The 20,397-nt window shown below is 40.9% G+C and overlaps 1 protein-coding gene and 2 pseudogenes across 7 annotated transcripts in view; 1 reads left to right on the plus strand and 2 right to left on the minus strand.

Annotated features, from left to right (window-relative positions):
* Window positions 1-20,397, plus strand: part of NKAIN2 (sodium/potassium transporting ATPase interacting 2) — a gene marked incomplete at its 3' end in the record, with an annotated part of 443,436 nt that overhangs the window by 377,903 nt on the left and 45,136 nt on the right. The window lies entirely within an intron of this gene.
* LOC308473014 (lysine-specific demethylase 5B pseudogene) lies at window positions 1,878-3,202 on the minus strand (annotated as a pseudogene). Its single transcript has one exon. The product of its transcript is annotated as a lysine-specific demethylase 5B pseudogene (transcript).
* LOC308473015 (lysine-specific demethylase 5B pseudogene) lies at window positions 3,518-4,267 on the minus strand (annotated as a pseudogene). Its single transcript has 2 exons — window positions 4,208-4,267; window positions 3,518-4,055 (listed from the first exon to the last, which is right to left on the minus strand). The product of its transcript is annotated as a lysine-specific demethylase 5B pseudogene (transcript).

Genomic DNA, 20,397 nt, shown 5'->3' on the forward strand with positions numbered 1-20,397 from the left:
CGCTGTACTTACAAATCTAATTTTCATCTAAGTACTGTAGATTGCAGCTCCCTGAGGCAAAGTCCTTGATATCAGAAAACCAATTTCTGGCAGATTGGAGGGGTTATTCCCCTTTGGTTTTCCAGCATCAGCGAGGAGATGGGAATAGAGGACCCATTCTCAGGAGGCTGGCAACTTCACAAAAGAAAAAACAGATGGGACCTGACAGGCTATTTCCAGGAGATGGAGTCTCTGAAGCAGGAAGCAGCAATGCCTGAGTGACTACTGGGAGGCCCTTGCTTTTAAACTGGGAGAGTCAAGGACTCTGATGAGATGACAGCAGGCAGCATGCATTGTCAGGCTTCCACCTGTCCCATCAACATTTACACTCCCCACCCCCTTCCTAATATATAATTTGCAGGTTGTCTTGTGAGTGCTATATTGTTTAACCCTATATAACACCCTTAGCTGTACTCTGTGAATATTTTTTATTTATTTGTTTTTGCAGTTTTGCAGAATTTGAGGCTGCACTATGTAGGCATAGAACCTTCAGCTATTTCTATTCTATCTCTGAATTCCTATCCTTTCCCTATCTTTTTCCAATGAAAGAACATGTAAGGATAAGAACACTGGGGTGAATTCTGTATTCAGAGTCCACCTCAGAATATCCTACATTCTGAGAGAAAATAATATTAGGCAGCTGTTTTCCCTGCTCTCTAAATCCTTCTGAAGCAAGCACTGTTTCCCACTTCCTCTTGGTATTTGAAATCAGGTTTTGTTTTTCCTCTCCAAAGTCATATGTCATCAACTTTCCTGAGCCAATCATGAAAATCATCTGCTGGCATGATTTGTGCAGTGAAAACACTTTATCTACAGTTAAAGTTTGTATTTTGAAATAATTTTGGAATTTTGTACATGATTACCATTAGCTCTCAACAAGTTGTTTAGAGTCCATTTGTTTTTTTTTCATGCATAATTTGACCCAAGCTTGTTCAGTTATCTTCTTCCAGAGACCAATGAGGGGGAAATTATGCCCAGTTGTGAAGATACTTGATTTCAGCCCTTTATACTGTTGACGAGGAGCTCCTGCCGTTTCTGCTGCATCTAAGGAATCTGATAAGCAAATTCTTGGCTGTGATTAAGTCTAAGCTGGTGAGGGAGTGGGCAGGGTTGGGTGACTTTTAGGTGATTACCAGTTTCCCATGACATAAATGCACGAAAACTTTCCAACCATTTCAGAATCTGATAGCATGAGAGACTGGGTACTCCACTTCCCAGTCATCTTCTAAGTAGGATCCAGTTTTGGCTGGTAAAGGTAAAGGACCCTGTGACAGTTAAGTCCAGTCAAAGGCAACTATGGGGTGCGGCACTCATCTTGCTTCAGGCTGAGGGAGCAGGCGCTTGTCCACAAACAGCTTTCCAGGTCATGTGGCCAGCATGACTAAATCGCTTCTGGTGCAACGGAACACTGTGACAGAAACCAGAGCACACGGAAATGCCGTTTGCCTTCCCACCACAGTGGTACCTATTTATCTACTTGCACTGGTGTGCTTTCGAACTGCTAGGTTGACAGGAGCTGGGACAGAGCAACAGGAGCTCACCCCATTGTGCAGATTTGAACCACCAACCTTCTGATTTGCAAGTCCAAGAGGCTCAGTGATTTAGACCACAGTGCCACCTGCACCCCTGTTTTGGCTGTACATCCTTTGAGAACCACCTTTTTCTTGTGGTAAGTTTTTTAACAGACATTGTCCCCTAGACTAACACTGCATAGCAAGATCACAATTTGATAGCTGACCCCAAACTGTGGAACTCCATTCCCCTAATGATATCTGAGCCTGTACAACTTCAGTAGCTCTGCAGGGCCTTCTTGTTTGGTACTGCTCATATACAGTATTTTATGGATTACAAGAACAGTAGACTGCAGACACTGCAGTTTTACACTTTATGCACTGTTATTCATCATCGGGCAATATTTCCGAATTCACTCTCTCTGAATCAGTAACCCCCAGTTTACACACATCCTCCTGTAAAGCCTTTTCATCTTCAATCGTAACAGTCATGTCTTTCTCAACAGTAGATGCTACCACTACATCAGGAGTCTCTGCTTTGGCAGCCGTTCTGCATATCATGAGAAAACAAACATTAGCAGTGTAATAAGCGATAGTGCTCCACACATTGACGTCCCAATGGCAACCAGTCAACAGGGCAGAAATTAACAGCTTCAGCAGATTTGAAACCTTGGTTAAAGCTACTATGAGAGGCTCTTGGAAACGTAATCACAAATTTACCAGCACACCATGAGACATTAATGTGTTGGGATTCATAATTGTAACCAGCTGATGTAAAAGCTCAGCTGAGATTCAAATAGCTCAGGAGCCAACTTCTTCATTACATCTTCTGGTTGTTCAGCTGCATATTCTGGGGCTCCATACCAGATAGATGATGGAATAGCTCCAGTGATCCTCAATACGCCAGTGAAATGAGGAAAAACAAATCCCTACATGTAGCCAAGGCGACTTCCTTCCACATTTATCTGCAGTGATGTGAGCAAGTACAGATTGTTCCATCACAGGCATATTCAAATTCCATCCACTATCAATATACTCCTCTTCTTCTGGTTTTAATTTGATTTTACCATCTCTCACAGGAAACTCACTGCCAAACTCCTTTGAAGCAATATCAGCACCATATTCTACTGTAACATCTTCTTCAATTGTGCTAACAAGATGCCAGAACTATTTCTTAACCAATTCTGTAGGAACCATATGCACTGGCATATTAAAATAATCTGACTTGCAGGCATCTGCCATTTCTCCAAATGTGCAAAGTGTGTAGTCTCGTGCTGCCTGTTCAAAACCAAATGCTTTTTGTGGTTTATTACACTCCTGAGCTAGGCCTCAGGGGCGTCTCCAGTCCCCCTCAGGGAACATCACGAAGAGGTAGTATTAAGCAAAAGGTGTGGTAACTGTCATCACAGCCATCACATAGGAGCAGACTATCCTCATCATTACCACTGCCGCACAACAGACAAACATACAAATCCATGGCATTAAAGCTTTTCTTAGAACTTCCCTTTGGTTGTTCTCTTTCTGTTTCCCAGATGGCTTGCCTTTTTTCAACCATTTCCCATTTTACTAGGCCATGAGACTCTTTAACACTGTCAGGCTCAAGCTTTGGAGGGGTGGTTCCCATTCTATGTCTCAGATTGTGAGTTTTTGTTTCTGTAAAGGTAAAGGGACCCCTGACCATTAGGTCCAGTTGCAGACAACTCTGGGGTTGCGGTGCTCATCTCGCTTTATTGGCCGAGGGAGCCGGCGTACAGCTTCCGGGTCATGTGGCCAGCATGACTAAGCTGCTTCTGGCGAACAAGAGCAGTGCATAGAAATGTCGTTTACCTTCCACGAGAGCAGTACTTATTTATCTACTTGCACTTTGACGTGCTTTCAAACTGCTAGCTTGGCAGGAGCAGGGACCGAGCAACGGGAGCTCGCCCCGTCGCAGGGATTCGAACCCCCGACCTTCTGATCGGCAAGCCCTAAGCTCTGTGGTTTAGACCACAACGCCACCCACGTCCCCTTTTTGTTTCTGTGGCGTCCTCCAAATCAGTTTTAATATTAGTAGCCTCTGCTTTCATGCGCTTTGCTCAATGAGCAGGTGAACAAGTTTCAGGCAACTGAAAAGGCTTGTCTTTGAGGAATATAATGGGGTTTATATTCCTTGTCCTTTGTGCTGCTGGTGATATCTGGCTTCTGAAGACACTTTTCCAGAACTGCATCATCCACTAAACACATCAATTTGGAACAAATGTCTGGCGCCAGCAGACTAGCTCCAGTCTGAAATAAGTTATATGGGTAAAGAATGTGCTAATAATGAGCACAAATACGTGAGCCCACAGCTTTGCCAGGAACAAACCCCATCTTGGTAGCTATATTAGTCCATTTTCTGTCCTCACACACCAAGTCAAATCCACCTTCTTCTGCAACTAGTCTATTAAGCTGAAATAAATCCAAGATCTTTCTTTCTACATGTGGAATTTTCATTGTGCATCCCTGAAGTTCCCAAAACTTTGCAATCTGGTATTTTACGTTTCCAAGTGTCTTGTACTACTTCTTTTATTATTGTCCTCTCATTTGTGTTATTACCTGGGTAAGAAGCTGCTGGAATGTAATAAATAAGAAAAATGTGTGGGCAGCTTCTTGAGAGTGGAGAGCACAAACTGTTTTACCTTTGCTTGTAACACTGATTGATAGGCTGTAAGCAATTGAACCAACTTGCTATTTTTCATCGCATCTTTTTTTCTCACTTCAGCTGCCCATCTTTATTTCGTCTTCATTAGTCTTAGAGTGGCTTGTGCAACTAGCTCTTGATTTACACATGCTCACTAGCACAAAGTTTGCAAACCTCTGAAACAAGTGATTGTAACCAAGCTAGACATATCAGCCGTGAAGCTAGTTAAGGTTCTAAATCAAGAATTTTAATGCGCTTTTCTGGCAAGAGATTTTCCTTTTCCTACATTGAGCAAATTTTAATCCCTTGACACTTAATCCCTTAAATTTGGCTCTGTGTTATACTCACATAGGGCAAAAGAGCAAGGTGGAAGACTGCTGGAACGTAAGTGGAGAAAAACTCCAAATGACTATAGTGAAACACTGGTGAGTATGCATTTTCAAGCATACTTATTGGCAATGGAAGCAGCAAAGAAGGCATACTTTGCTACCTCCATTGCATCCTCAGTATGCCATCCTGCACAACTTTACCGGGTAGCAGGGCCTTTAGCATATTGGCCTGAAAGAGGTGGTAGAACAGACAGAGGTTTGCTGTAACTTGTTTGCTAAGCATTTTGAGAATAAAATTGCTTGCATACATGGGACCTTGACACTGTTGCTATAGCAGTTGAATCTTGAGAGATGTCCAGAGCACTGTCTAATTCTGTTTTGTTGGATGGATTTCAGCTGATGAGACTCGGAGGTGTGGACAAGGTGCTTGGACCCTTGCCCCTCCTTGACTCATAAAATCCAGCAGGGAAGAGAAAGCTATCAGGGCCAGGGAGGTGGTCAATGCCTCTTTACAAGAGGGGGGTCATTCCTGGCTGTTTTAAGGTGTTTAAAGTAATAAGACTGCTTCTAAAGAAACCATCCCTAGATTCTGAGAACCTAAGTAATTCCCAGCCAGTTACACTGTTAGTGGGTGGTTCTCTAGACTGGATAGATGGGAGACTGCCTGCTCTTGAGGGAGTTACACTGCCTTTTAAGGGGGTGCTCTTGGATCCATTACTGTCACTTGAGGCCCAGGGTGGCTCAGGGTGTCTTTTGTCAGCTTCGGTTGGTGGCCCAGCTATGCCCCTATCTGGACAGGGATAGTGTAACTTCTGTGGCCTACACTCTGGTAACATCTAGGTTGGATTTATTCAATGCATTATGCATGTGGCTGCCTCTGAAGATGGTTTGGAAACTTCAGCTGGCCAGACTGCTCACCAGAACAAAATGATTTGAGCATATAAAACCAATCCTGGCCCAACTGCACTGGCTGCCATTAACATTACAGGCCGAATTCAAAGTGTTGGTGTTGACCTATAAAGCCTTACACAGCTCAGGACCTCAATGCCTTAAGGACTACCTTTCTCCATACAAACCAACCTGAACCCTGCACTTGTCATTTGAGGCTCTTTTCAATGTCCCTACTCAGAGAAGTTTGGAGGGTGGCAACATGAGAATAGGCCTTCTCTATGGTGGCTCCCCATCTATGGAATGTTCTCCCCAAAGAGGCTCATCTGGCACCTTCATTTGATGTCTTTAGGCACCAAGCAAAAACGTTCTTCTTTACCAAGGCCCTCAGCCATTAAATAATCTATGGCCTGTTAAATGTTGGGGGGACTGCTATTATGATTATTATTTTATTATTATGTTGTCTATTATTATTCTGTCTGTTATGTTTTAATTATTATGCTCCATAGAATGTTCTTAATGCTATAAACTGCCCTGGGATCATATGATAAGGGGTGGGATATTAATCAAATAAATAATAAATAACAATAAGAGAGAGAGTATATACACACTAGGGATGGGGAAGAAATTCAATTCACATTTAAATAGAAACCTAAATAATTCTCACTTTCAAAACAGCAGGGAGATTAAAACACAACCATTCTTCAACATTCACACTTCTCTGAATTTTGCAGTGCAGTTCTCCAGTCAAGCAGTGTTTTCAAAAATGCATATACTGGAGTAAAGTGTCCATAAAAGTGTGTATAGTAGTTAAAATAACACACAAATATATTATTTTATGGGGAATTACTTTGCAAAAATCTGTATATTAGGCAAAATTGTATGCAAGCATGTTTATATTAGGAGAAATTCACATTAAAATGCTGGTAGTTTAATGAGGATTTAAAAAAAAAAATGACAAGCTGATCTGAAAATTTGGAGGGCTTAATTTATGTTTGGGGGGGGGGGAAATAACAAACTGAGAGAAACTAAGATTGACAAATTCACCCATCCCTAAAACACACACACACATTCCAACACTGCTCAAAGTCTTGCCTTATATGGAAACCAACTCCAAAGTTTTGTGTTGTGATGCTTAAATAATTTTTTCACATCTTCAGATTCAGATGGCTCTCCAAAGAACTAGCCCATATCTTCATTTTTTTTAAAAAAACCCACCTGCATTTCTATAGTGCTCTAAGGCTTTCAGAAGAAAATTAATTGTGTAAAAAATATGAAAAAGGAGCCAGTCACAGCCTGTCTCCTTCCAGGGTCCATCATCAGCCAGCACCATTTCACTGCCAGGGAGGGTGAGACACACTCTGTCGGCCAGCTGAAACCAATTTTATTATATCATGTTAGCCAACTTCAGCTTTTCTTTCAAAAAGGGCAGGATATAAAAATGAAAAATATGAATTAAACGTGGTGATTTAAAGATGGAGTCAGATATCCTTCCTGTCCAAGTAGCTGCCTGTAGGGATGCAACTACATCATCTAGAAAGAAGAATGCAGACCCAGACATGGCCTTATGAATCACAGCATCTTTTGCCAAATGATCTTGTCATCTTGATCAAATCATTTAACTCTCCCTTGTCCCCAGTTTTATATGCACTTCAGTAGGCCCATCAATTGGTATACTTTTAATGTTGAGAATTTGCCTGTTGGGTTGAAGAGGTGAAGCTGAAGTGAATCCTTTATCCTATTTGCTGCCCTCCTAGAGCCACTGTTAGCAACCCAATGACTCACCAGATTTATACCGATATTTTAGGTCTTAATTAACTTATGTAGAACTTACAGGCAGTTAGATTGTCAAGGAATATGAAAGCAGTGCGGATTCAAAAGGGCAAGTATTATATATTGTAATGTGAGGAACATATGTTCAGATGTCTAGTTCCTTCTGTTATCAAGACCATGGTGGTTTAGATAAGCTGTAAGCCAGAAGCAGGTCATTAACTACCAGAGTGAAATTCTGTGGACAAGGATTTTCTCATGTTCTTCCTTAGATACTGACAAGCCAGGCAATGTGCTATTTCACTGCAATAACACTGATCATGTGAAAAAGAAATATATGCTTGTGTGCATTCAGTTCTAATTAGTATACCCTTTACCAAATCACTCTTTGGATGCCTGGTATCAAGTTCTTCAGGGTTTGTTCCTTAATGTGTGCTCCATTTATCACTTTTTAAAAAATATATACCAATTTAGTGTCATAATTTGAATGTATAATTGAATTTGCCAGTCTGACAGATGAATGAAACTGCTGCAAAACTCAAGTAACTTTTTTCAGTAGGGTTATGAAGGCAGCCAATCTGCCATCAGCGGCAAGCCACGGCTATCTCTTGGATTTGTACTGTTTAAATATTCGTGCCTTGCAAATAATAGAATAAACACTCCTTCCACCACCCCCCCTTTATTCCCCTCCAAGCCCTCAAGATAAATATTAATAATACAAGAGATTGTGGGAAGATGAATAAAGCATAATTTGAGCTAAAAGCCTACAGATGGCAAAGAAATGAAAAAAAGCTAAGTGAGGTGGAAGAGAAATGTGTAATTGAGCAACACCAGCGCCATATGTCAGATGCTGCCATAAAACAAGACAGCAAAAGGAAACCTTTGCCTTTGCTCTGTGGAAAACACCAAAATGAGTGCTTGGGTGAATGTCTTTCTAACTCTGATGCATTAAGCTCATCAGGGAGATCTTACCTGATCTTGCATTTGACAAGTTAGTATCTCTTTTTATATAGAGAGTGACAGTCCGTTGGTCTTCTTTTCCTTTCTTGATAAGGCGAGAGAGCCATTCAAATTTAGCTGTAGCCAAAGTGATGAAAGTGAATTAGACTGAAAGCACACACATCTCCTGTTAGATATCCTGGAGAGCTGCTTCCTTCAAAGCCCCCTCAAAATGTTTGAATTGTTTCCTCTTGCATATTTCTAAGCTGTGTGTCAGAGAGGATTTCAAAAGACGGGGAATGATCTGCCAGTCTGTCTGTCTAGTCTGTGATTGTGTGCATTGCTTCCCAAGGAAGATCAAAGAAAACGCTAGCTTTTCCGGAAAATATCACTTTGAAAAATAAATAAATAGAAGAATGTGATACTGTGGCCTTAGTTCTGCATGTATGAATAGGGAGATTTCTCATGGGCAACCACACAGCTGAAGTTTCATTATAAAACTCTGGTGCTGAAGTTCTGCTCACATACAATATTTCTATTACCATATGGATAAAATCACTAGTGTTGCTTGAATTAAGATCAGATAATTTATGGAGTCATTCCACTTGACACAGATGAAGCACAAAGAAAGAGAAAGAGAATGATAAGTACATGTAATGATGATTGCTTATGATTGTTTCATGGCATGAACCTTTGCCTGGCCCTCATTTTCTCAATAAGAAACTAATGTGATGCTAAATATTGGTCAGAGGCTGACTTAAATGCATCAAATTAACTCCAAGTTCCTGTTCCTGTTTGGCATGCAAGTTTGTCCCTTGAAAGTGTCTGTAGGCTGACTACAGATTTCTTGTTTACTTCATAGATGGGGTGGGTGAAAGTCAATGCTCAATCAATGCTCGGTGGTGGTCTGTGTTGAAGTGAATTTGGAAGGCCACTTACAGCAGTCTTTGAAACGGACCATGGCTTGCACCAGTAGTCTGGCACAGTGGTGGATGCTAAGCATCCTATGGAGTATAGCTTCCTACTGGATTTGTTTGAGCATCATCACAAAGAAGCCTCCTTTCTCATTAGGATGTTTGCACATTATGATGCCACCATCCCAGCAATGTACCTGAAGCATCCATTATGCCTGCATCTTCATACCAGCTCACCATGATTAAAGTATAACAGTGCAAGGGCTGTGTCCCTGCTTGCTGTACCGGCCAATCCTCCTTCCCTCCTTGCAGGGTTCCCAACGTCCACTGCTGCTGAAATTTTAAATGCAGGCTTCTAGCTCATGCTTCCCCCAGCAGCAGGGCGGGAGAGGAAAGAGGAAAATAAGCTTCTTTCTTCCCTTTGTTCCCCCCACTACCATCACTGCTGCAGGAAGGGAGACAAGAAACTTTTAACGTGCAGGCTTTTACTCTCCCTACAGCAACAGTTGGGGCAGCAGCAAGGAGGGTGAGGTAACACAATAAGGAAAATAGCAGCGCGGGGAGTGCAGGAAGGCTTGCAAAGCCTGTCCCACAGTAGTCTTTTCGACAATGAAGGTTGAAAAGAACAGCACAGGGGGCCTTAGACCTTCTTCTTTCCATCTCATGCCACTGTCCCTGCTGAAGAACATGAGGCTGGCCAGCTGGCACTTCAGGGTGCCTTCCTCCTCCCTCATCGCTCCTCCTTCTGTTCTTCATGATGATCGGTAGTGGTGGTAGCAGGGGATTCTGAGGCCAGCTATAGAGGAGGAAAGTGAGCAACAGCAGCACCAGATGGCCTAAAGACATGGATCTGACAGTCGAGGGCTCCAAGTCTGGCAGGCAGAAGAGCCAGAGGAGCTGACCACAGTTCATTCTGACTGTTCCTCTGCAGCAAGCCTGGGCTGCCACCTCTCATCATGCTGCAGTTCACAGCACCACCTATTGGCAACCATGCAAACTACTGCATGACAACAGTGCAATGCAAATGTGTATTATATAGTGTATTTTATAACTAAAGTACAGAATAGTCACCAGCTAATTAAGCATATATTCACAGTATCTCTGAATATGTCACACATAATAAAGACAGTATGCCTTACACATTCCACTAAATGCTTCAACACTGTAATGTTTTTTTCTCTTTTATCTCCATTAAGCAATTAAAAAGAGAGATTGCATTTTAATTCCTTTATGTTTATTTAATGGTTCTTTCGGAATAATTGGTGCAGTTGGTACTACAGATTAATGGTAAAGCAGGAGGGAATGAAAAGGGATGGCATATTTTCAAGTTTATTTTCAATGGGAAAAAAGCCTAGGAAGAAATTAAGGTCTCCCGAAAGCATACAAGCAGTCATTTTACAGTTTACTTTTGGAACTTTTTGTCCTAAATTACAAACTCTATGGAAGTGAACCATTATTATATTTCACCAGGTTTAAAGTGACAGTGTGGGAAAAATGACATGCCGGGGTGGGGGGAGAGAGAGAGAGGAGAGAGAGAGACCGACCAAGTTCATTTTATGAGTAAGTGAAGCTGTACTTAGTGTCAGAGCTTCAATTAACAAGATCTGGGAAATAACCACTTCAAGTTAAGATCTAAAATGCATGGCTCAGGCTGATTTTGCTTCAGTGAAATTACTTTTAAAAGTGTGTATGATCAGACTTTTAACAGGCAGGGAACTGGGCTTATTTCCAAATTGCAACTTTAAGATTTATTGTATTTTCACCCTCCCCTCTTTAGCCCAAGCCTTTCTGGCTGGCTGCAATTAATACAGATGTTATGGTTTTTGATTTGCATTGCTACAGCATATGAACTCAATTACTTTTCATTTGTAGCCCTGAAAATGGCATAAACCCCCTTTGTGATGAAGTTTTTCACTGCATTGGTAGAAGTTACTGAACCATGGAACCAGGCAGATATCAAGTGAGCCACAGAGAGTGCCTTCCTTTTGTTTCTGTTTAATATACTTCGCTTTCCTTATGTGCTCTGCTATGGCAAGAGGTCATTGAGGCAAGTGCTGCAGCTGATTTTTAAATGGCTCGTTATAAGATTTTCTCATGGGGAAAAATAAGAGGATGTCTAATTTTTGAATGCTATGACAAGGATAACTAAATCCATGCATAAAAATGCACAGGTCAAGATTGTCTTCCCATATTATCTACATATCTTTAAGAAAGCTTTGCTAATGAGTGGCAATTTTTACTAGCCTGCTTTCCCTCCTCCTGCTCTGCAGATCTAATAAGCCCCTTTTTCAAATGCTATGGCAATCCCCTCAGATTACTTGGTTTCTGAGCTGTAGTCCTAGTAATCAGTAGTAGTCAGTGAGGAGGGCTGGCACCACCCATGTGGCCTCACGGTTTACCAGAAGAGAGCGAGAAAGGTGGCAAGGAGGTTGGACTGTGTTGGCATATTGGAGAAACTAATCCATCATTCTTTCTAATGTACAGTGGTACCTCGGGATGCAAATGGGATCCGTTCCGGAGCCCTGTTCGCATCCAGAAGCAAATGTAACTAGCGACAGCACGTCTGCACGCGCACGCATTGCTTTTTGCTGCTTCTGCACATGCGTGTGATGTCATTTTGAGCATCTGTGCATGCGCGAGTGGCGAAACCCGGAAGTAACGCGCTCCGTTACTTCCGGGTTGCCGTGGAGCGCAACTCGAACGTGCTCAACATGAAGTATATTCACCCAAGGTATGACTGTACCTGCACAGAGCTAACCTCCCTGCCTCCTCATTTCTCTACCTCTTGGAACCTCTCAGCAACTCTACTTCTGAGAAGCTAGGTGTGTGGAGGTAGCTGTCCTTACCCACCACTCCTACCGGTAACTTCCAGGAACAAAAACAGTTTCAAGTAGTGCTATGGCAGCTCAGGACTTCATGGCCTCCATGACAGCCATGGGGTTCACTTGAAGCAGTGATGGCCAAACTTGGCCCTCCAGCTGTTTTTTAACTACAACTCCCATCATCCCTAGCTAACAGGACCAGTGGTCAGGGATGATAGGAATTGTAGTCCTAAAACAGCTGGAGTTTGGCCATCACTGACTTAAAGCATCAAAAGTCCTGACTTTAAATAGTTTTGAATGCCATTTTCCTTTTTTTTCAGGCTTGTGGCTGGTGGCTTAAGTCATTTTTATTATGCTCTAACTGTTATGTATGTAAATTATGACAATGATTTCTAATGATTTTGCTTATGGGGTACTTTATTTTATTTTATTCGTGAACTGTCCTATGACCATTTTGGTGAAGAGAGAAATATTTTTTTAAAATTATAGAAACCTCCAACTCCCAACAACCCCAGCCTGCATGGTCAACAATTAGGTCAGGAATTATAGCAGTCGGGAGTCTAACAACGGATGCTTCCAGAATATCACTGTTTTCAAGGAGGATTCAGTAGCATGCTAGGGAATTCAGACTGAATGATTAAAGCTGATCTGGAGCTCTTGTGAAACAAAACTGCTTCCCCAAACTTCAGACTTTTGTGATATGGAAAGTAATGGGGAAATGCACTGGAAAGGGTGTGATAACACCTGCTTGATTCAATGGCACCTGATCTCTCTGCAAAGAAATAATAGTGAATGTTCATTAAATAGTCAGTGCTGTCTAATTCCCCCTGCAAACAAATCAGAAGTGGCAGAGAGATATTTCTAGATTTGTCTGGCAGGGCAAGAAGCCCAGAATAAAATTCAAGATATTAACTGATGCCAAGGAAAGAGGTGGATTTGCCCTGCCAGACCTTAAACTTTATTATGAATCAGCAGCTTTTTGCTGGCTGAAAGAATGGCTACTTCTTGAAAACACAGACATTTTGGATCTAGAAGGTTTTAACAATGTATTTGGATGGCATGCATATTTATGGTATGATAAGGTCAAAGCACACAAAGCATTCAAAAATCATATTGTTAGGAAAGCATTGTTTAATGTTTGGATAAGATACAAAGACTTATTGGAAAATAAAACCCCAAGGTGGCTGTCACCAGTGGAAGCAAAAGCTCTGAAAAGGCTCAATATGAAGGCCAAATGGCCGACATATTGGGAAACTTTGGAGCAAGAAGGAGATAAATTGAGATTGCAGAGTTTTGAAAAATTAAAAAATAAAGTGAGAGATTGGCTCCACTACTACCAGATAATGGAGGCATATAATTTGGATAAGAAAATAGGCTTCCAAGTGGAAAAGTCAAAATTAGAAACAGAATTGTTAGAACCCAAAACTAAAAATTTGTCAAGAATGTATAACTTGCTGTTGAAATGGAATACTCCCCCTGCAAACAAATCAGGATGGATGCTCATTGAACAGGTCATCTGGAAGTGACCAACATCTGGACAGAGACACGTTCCCCATCATCCCCAAAGTGACAAAATCTCTTCTGTTTTGAGCCTAATCAGTGTCCTTTTTGTGTTCAGAATGATACATTTGACTGAAATTCATCCAAAGATAATTATTGTAAAATATCCTGGTTTGTAACTTTCTGCAAATCCTTTGACATTATTTAATCTCTGGATGGGTTGAAACATATCATCAGTTTCTAACACAGTCTCCTTTCCCCTCTAATACAAGGTTATTTTCTTTCTTTTCTTTTAGTTAGGGCAGAGGTCAATTATCATTCAGTCCAACTATAAATGGACTTGAAGCCTAGCAAAGCATCCACCACAGTTCAGATGCAGTTCAAATCATGACCTACAGAAGGCTCATTTTTAACCACCCAGCTATAATTTCTCCTGTCATTCAAATTGCTCAAACTATAAAGCACATGAATTGTAGGAACTTAAAGTCACAATAACACTGTTATACTTAACGTTTATCTAATAATAGTGCCATTTTTTTGTTGCTGGAGAAAATGGTTTAGGAGGAAATAAAGCTGGACAACAGCCTGTGAACACAGCTGCCAAGCAAGGAAGCAAATCAACTAATCACATCAACACTTAAACCAATGATAGCTGTTTTACAATAGAGGGAAATTGAATCAGACACATCAAACACCTGGCACAGTAGGGCACTTGCTAGCCCCATAGAGATTTGTGTTCATGGTGGAATAAATTTCACCATCATTACTGGCAAGGATTTATGATCATAGGATTTAATTGCTGTTGCTAGGATTAACATGGTCTGTACTGACAGAACATACATTAGTGGTCTTCTCAAGTATAAGCAACCAGATCTGCTAGGTAGAATCACATGCATGAGAGTGTTCAGAACATTTCACAAGAATTACCTCAGCAGTTCTTACAACAGGCCTGCTGATGTGTGGCATTCCAGGCCAGATACAGCTCACTACCATACATGGCTGCTCACATAGAGCTCAAGGACCCACCTGATGTTCCCCCCTGCTTTGGACAGTAAAAGCAGCAGTGGGCTGTCAAATGCTTGGTAGGCCACAATACCAGACAAAGGCATCCTTTAGCTGTGTGTCTTACAAGCTGTGCAGCGTGCCTTACAACATCTCCGTAAGGGAGTCCAGTATTATTGCCTCTTTGTTACAGATATCAAGGACTGAGAGTGAGAGATAAACCAGCATGTGGGATTGTGCCAAGGAAATATTTGGACAAAGGCTCCCATACAGACAAAAGCATTAGGAGTTGTGCTGGCCACGCTACCTCCTCACACACCATAGTCTGTGATTTTGCCACATCCACCCATTTACAAGGAAGTGGCTCAGGACGGAACAGATTTTCATGAGACTAACATTTTTAATTTCATTTTTTGTTCTCAAAATAGTATATAATGAAATAGAAGAAATGGCAAAGGAACCCAAGGAAACATATGAAGCAATTAATGAAGCAATTCATGTTGTATATTATAAAAGGAAAATTATCAGCATTAAACCCTAGAACTAAGGACTTTCATCCACATTCTGCAGGAAAGAACCATGGCCCCATTTTATTTGTGGAGGCTCCGTAGTGCCTCCCTGCTGCACAAAATGCACCCAGGGCTAAACTCTGGCATTCAAGACAGGCACTTGGGCAAAGATCTGATGTTCCCTGGTACATATTAAAGCTTACAAGGCAGTAATTGTGTCGATACAACTGCCTGTAATGTCAAAGAACCATGTGTGCAGTGCCAAACGTCACATTTATGATATTTCTGTGGTGCATTGACTAGTGCTTGTCTTCTGGAATGCACTGAAAGCGTGGGATCAGTATGCAACTTTGTTCAATACAACCCTGTTCAACTATGCTCTGAATAGATCAATTACATGATTTATGAATGTTACAAAAGCATGACATGAACTTACGGTATATTATTATTGCATTATATCAATAAGACTGTTCCTTCAAGCTCAACTAGGTGAAGAACCAGACCTTGTGCTCATTTTAACAATGGCATGAACCTTGTGGGAATTCTCAATTATGTATAGCAGGCATCCCCAAACTCGGCCCACCAGATGTTTTGGGACTACAACTCCCATCATCCCTAGTTAACAGGACCAGTGGTCAGGGATGATGGGAACTGTAGTCCCAAAACATCTGGAGGGCCGAGTTTGGGGATGCCTGATGTATAGGCTACATTTCTCAAAATACTGTGCATGACAGCATAACAGCGCAATCTTAAAATTCACAATACCAGCAAATAAATGCAGGAGACTGTGTTGAGGGTGAGTTTAGTACTAAGCTACATTAAATGTGAACCATAGGAGGTCAGGTATAAAGCTGGAGCACTGCTGATGTTTCTTTTGGGTTTGCAAAACAAAATGCACAAGTTTATAGGTGCAAGCACCTGGGAATTTTCACTCCAAATGTTAATCTCCAAACTGCCTTGATCCATTTGAAAGAGTAATAGTGAGAAGGCAAATGAAATTCAATATAAAGTAATGTGTATTGGAGCAAAACACCCCAAATTCACAGACACATTGATGGGATCTGAGCTGGCTGATGCTCTCCAGGAAAGAGATATTGGAGTTGTGGTAATGATCAATGAAATCACCAGCTGAATGAGTAGTGACAGTGGAAAATGCAAATTCCATATTAGGAATTATATTGGGGGGGGGGGAGAGAATTTAAAGTAAAATGACCAGAATCAAAATGTAGAGATGTACATTGGTTCCGTGTGCAGCTCAAATTACAAAGCAAGTAGAAACAATCTGGGTAAGGTTTTCAAATGCCCAAGTCAGACTGTGTCATTAACAAGTCAAATCAACAACTCCCTAAAGTCCCAAGTTACTCTATAGACTCAGGTGTCCAAAAACACTGCATTTCCTTTTTTAAGTGAAACCAAACTCACTAGGGAAATGACCTGAATTTGAACAGGGAGAGGTAGAGAGGTTGGGTTGGATCTTTCATTTGATGGACAGGCCTAAAGTAGGTTTTAATCACAGTGAATTATTTTTCCAGGATGCTCCAATCACATTGATTTAGGGGAGAAAAGTTGAAGAAAACAAAAGTGTTTGCTTTTCACTTGGCTGTTGTTTTGCCTGGGACAGTAGGGTGTTTAGAAAGGCAGCAGATTATTAGTGTCCTTCCCAATCACCTGGTTCCTAACAAGCAATTAAAATACTTCCATTGATTTGTGTTCATTCCACTCTATTTATTTCTCCTCCCATCCTGGATCCTGGTTTGTGTTGGTTTGGCTACTAGTTTTCAGACTTTTGGAGAGCTCAGTATAGGGTAATTCTATTTTCCTGTCCCTCAGATCCATTATTGCGCTTTGCCTGTGATTTATTTTTCTTCCCAGTTTTAGTTCGCTTGCTAGAAGTTTTATTCTCTTCCTTTCATGTTTTAGAGTACCTGTGATTTCACTGAATTTTGTTTTTGCTCTCCAATAATACAAATAATTTTATTAGAGTTTTCTCCCTTCCACCTCTGGGCCTGGTACTTTCCCACCACTCAACTGAACCTGCTTGCCCCTTAAGTTAGTGCCCAGGGGCTCCATGTCACCAGTTTTTAGACTGATTGTCCAGAAAACACTAGCAAAGGTTAATTGAGTTCACTTCCACCCACCCCAAAATGGCGAAGTTTGCCCTTGTGGGAGAACCACTGCACCTATCATTCCAAATTTGGCAGTCTCCATCCCCAGAAGGGGTGACCAATGCATGCAAATTACATCCAATTCTGGCAGAAAAATGAAAGCTAGTGACTTTTTTCTTTTAAAAAATAAAATAAAGGTTTCCCGTGCAAACTCTCCTGACTGGATCTGTTTGCAATTTGGCAGGCTTAGTACACACTGGAGGGGCTCTTTTTGCTGAAATTTTCATCTACTTCTGTAGGGAGCAAACAATTCTTTTTTTTAAAAAAATGATATTTATTAAGGTTTCAAAGAAAAGAATTACATAAATAAAAAGAAAGGAAAAAAATACAAAAATAAAAATAAAAGGAAAATACAAAATACAGAAAAAAGATAAAAAACACTTTAAAAAAATATATCAGTCTTTCCATGCCTTACATTCATTTCCTTGCTTACCGGACCTCCTCACACCTCCCTTTTTTGTATTCCAATTCAGTTAGTTAATTCAGCAATTTCTTTCCCTCTTTGTTTTTATCTTAATCCTTTAACTTAATATTTTATAACTTTGGATTCTCACCTGTTAACAGTCCATTTTTACATACACCTTGCTGCTTAAACCACTTAAGTTCATTCTGACATCGTTCTAACATTAATTTTGCAATATTTCTGTAAATAGTCTTTAAATTTCTTCCAATCTTCTTCCACCGACTCTTCTCCCTGGTCTCGTATTCTGCCAGTCATTTCCGCCAATTCCATGTAGTCCATCACCTTCATCTGCCATTCTTCCAGAGTGGGTAAATCTTGTGTCTTCCAATACTTTGCAATAAGTATTCTTGCTGCTGTTGTGGCATACATAAAGAAAGTTCTGTCCTTCTTTGGCACCGTTTGGCCGACCATGCCCAGGAGAAAGGCCTCTAGTTTCTTCAGAAAGGTATATTTAAATACCCTTTTCATTTCATTATAAATCATCTCCCAGAAAGCCTTAATCCTTGGGCACGTCCACCAAAGGTGAAAAAATGAACCTTCAGTTTCTTTACATTTCCAACATTTATTATCGGGCAAATGATAGATTTTTGCAAGCTTGACTGGTGTCATGTACCACCTGTATATCATTTTCATAATATTCTCTCTTAAGGCATTACATGCCGTAAACTTCATACCTGTGGGGGAGCAAACAATTCTTAAGGTTATAGCTGTTTTCAGATTCCCCACTACAGTCAATGAGGGAAAACAGAGCTTCAGGTTCAACAGATCTGATTTGGAGCAGATTAACATGTGGAATCAGAAAGAGCCTGAGTGAACTGGAAACAGTTTGGGTTGCTTCCCAATGCTGCAGATGCTGGGGGGGGGGGAACAACGTGCCCTGTGTCTGAGCTTCTCAGAGGCATCTGGCTAGCAAGATCCTTGAAGTTAGGGTGCTAGATGCCTTTTGTTTCAGCTTGGATTCACAGGATACATGGAGGCAAGTAGGTGTGCAAATGGCTTGTTGAACACACAAAGTGTTGTTTAGCATGTAAGAGCAGAACAGATGGGTGTAACTTGCAAGGCAGCATGCCAAATAGTGATTTATGCCCATGACAAGTATTTGAAATGAGTTGGTGATATGGTGTGGATGGGGAGAGGATGGCTTTTGCATATACAGGAAGCAGATATGAGATTTTAAACAAAGATTGGCAGGGATCTGGTTGCTAGTTTATGCACAGAATATCTGTGAGTAGTGCATATCGGATCTAATTCAAATGTCAGAAAAGTGCATCTTCTTGCAAATAAAGCTCATATTAAAGATGTACGACAGTGTTATGCAAAACTTTTGTTGTGTTTGAACTGGCCACAAGTCCTCATCATAGATGTATGGTAGTTAATGGTGACAGATTATTGTTCTAGTCTAGAATGAGTATTTTCTGTAGCCTTAAGTAGTATTCATCATTCTAACTGTATATTGCTATTATTGCAGTATTCCCAAACATCCCAAGAAGATAAAAACCCACAACCCTTTGTATTTAGGGCTAAAAACCCTTGGCTAGAGGCCACACCTTCAGCTACCATGGAAGTTCTCCCATTTGAGATGAACTCAGATATACCAAATGGCTAGAGAAATTTGTTCAGTCTAAGCAAGTTGTGTTAAGAATGAATATTAGAAAGGGAGGATATTGCAGGCTGTCTTCTAAAGCTTTTCAGTAGATACAGCCGAGAAATGGATTTTTGGACAGATATCAGCTTCAGATGAATCCATAATGTACTTTTTTATACGTAATGCTCTCAAAACTAAGCAATATCACAATGACTAGTAATCATAACTTTTCCTCTCTCTCTCTCTGCATGAGAATGAATTCAATAGCTGCATCAAAGTCTCCTCCTGCTACCTTTTAGAAACTGATGCATAGATCTTTTCCACATTGTCCTTATAAAATAAAAAGGTTGAGGGCCGAGTCTCTTGAGTAGCTTTATGGCTTGGCTTGGCATTTTAGTCTTATCATGCAGCTGCACAGATCATCTGTCCTCAAAGATGGTTACATGACTTGGACATTACTGTGTGATGTCCTATTCCATTCTCTTATGTTCTGCCAATTAGATTATCCTGTTTCTCCTTTGATTCCGCTAAGGCAATGAATCCCTGTAATAAGGTCATACTTTCTCTTTAGCTTAGACATTTTAAAATATATTCACACACATACATAAGGCAGTGCTCAGCAGAGCCATCTTCCATTTACTCAGTCTTAGAATGCAACTATGATAGCACCTTCTCCGGCCATAACATTTCTTAATCATTTCTTTCTTGCCACTGTTTTCCATCTATGACTTATTGTCTACAGTGTCTAGCATATTCTCAGTCTGATGATTGATAGGCCATTTAGAGATGGTAGGTGTTGTTGTTGTTGTTGTTTGTTTCAAACAGGGAGGAATGAAAGGTGCAGGGTTGTGGAATCTGGGGTCCTTGATTGAAGAGTTTTCCTTTGTTTTGTTTTGTTTTAAAAAAGCATATTTGTGAATCTTCACTTTTTTCGATTATGTCTGTTGCCTCTTCTGAGATTCCCCACCCCACCCCTTGTTTTACTACATATTCCTGGCTCCTAGTTCCTTCCTGGATTAGTAGTGTGCATAATTGCATGCAATCAGAGTTATTCAGTAAACAAGATAATATTGTGCCATGCTTTTCTGGACCATATCACTGAAAGAAATGAGAGTTAGGGCGATCCTAAGGATGTTTAAAAGGTAAAGGGTAAAGGGACCCCTGACCATTAGGTCCAGTCGTGACCAACTCTGGGGCTGCGGTGCTCATCTCGCTTTACTGGCCGAGGGAGCCGGCGTACAGCTTCCGGGTCATATGGCCAGCATGACTAAGCTGCTTCTGGCAAACCAGAGCAGAGCACAT

The sequence above is a fragment of the Podarcis pityusensis genome (genome assembly GCF_964106645.2).
Source record: "Podarcis pityusensis genome assembly, chromosome: 3".
Lineage (NCBI taxonomy): Eukaryota > Metazoa > Chordata > Lepidosauria > Squamata > Lacertidae > Podarcis > Podarcis pityusensis.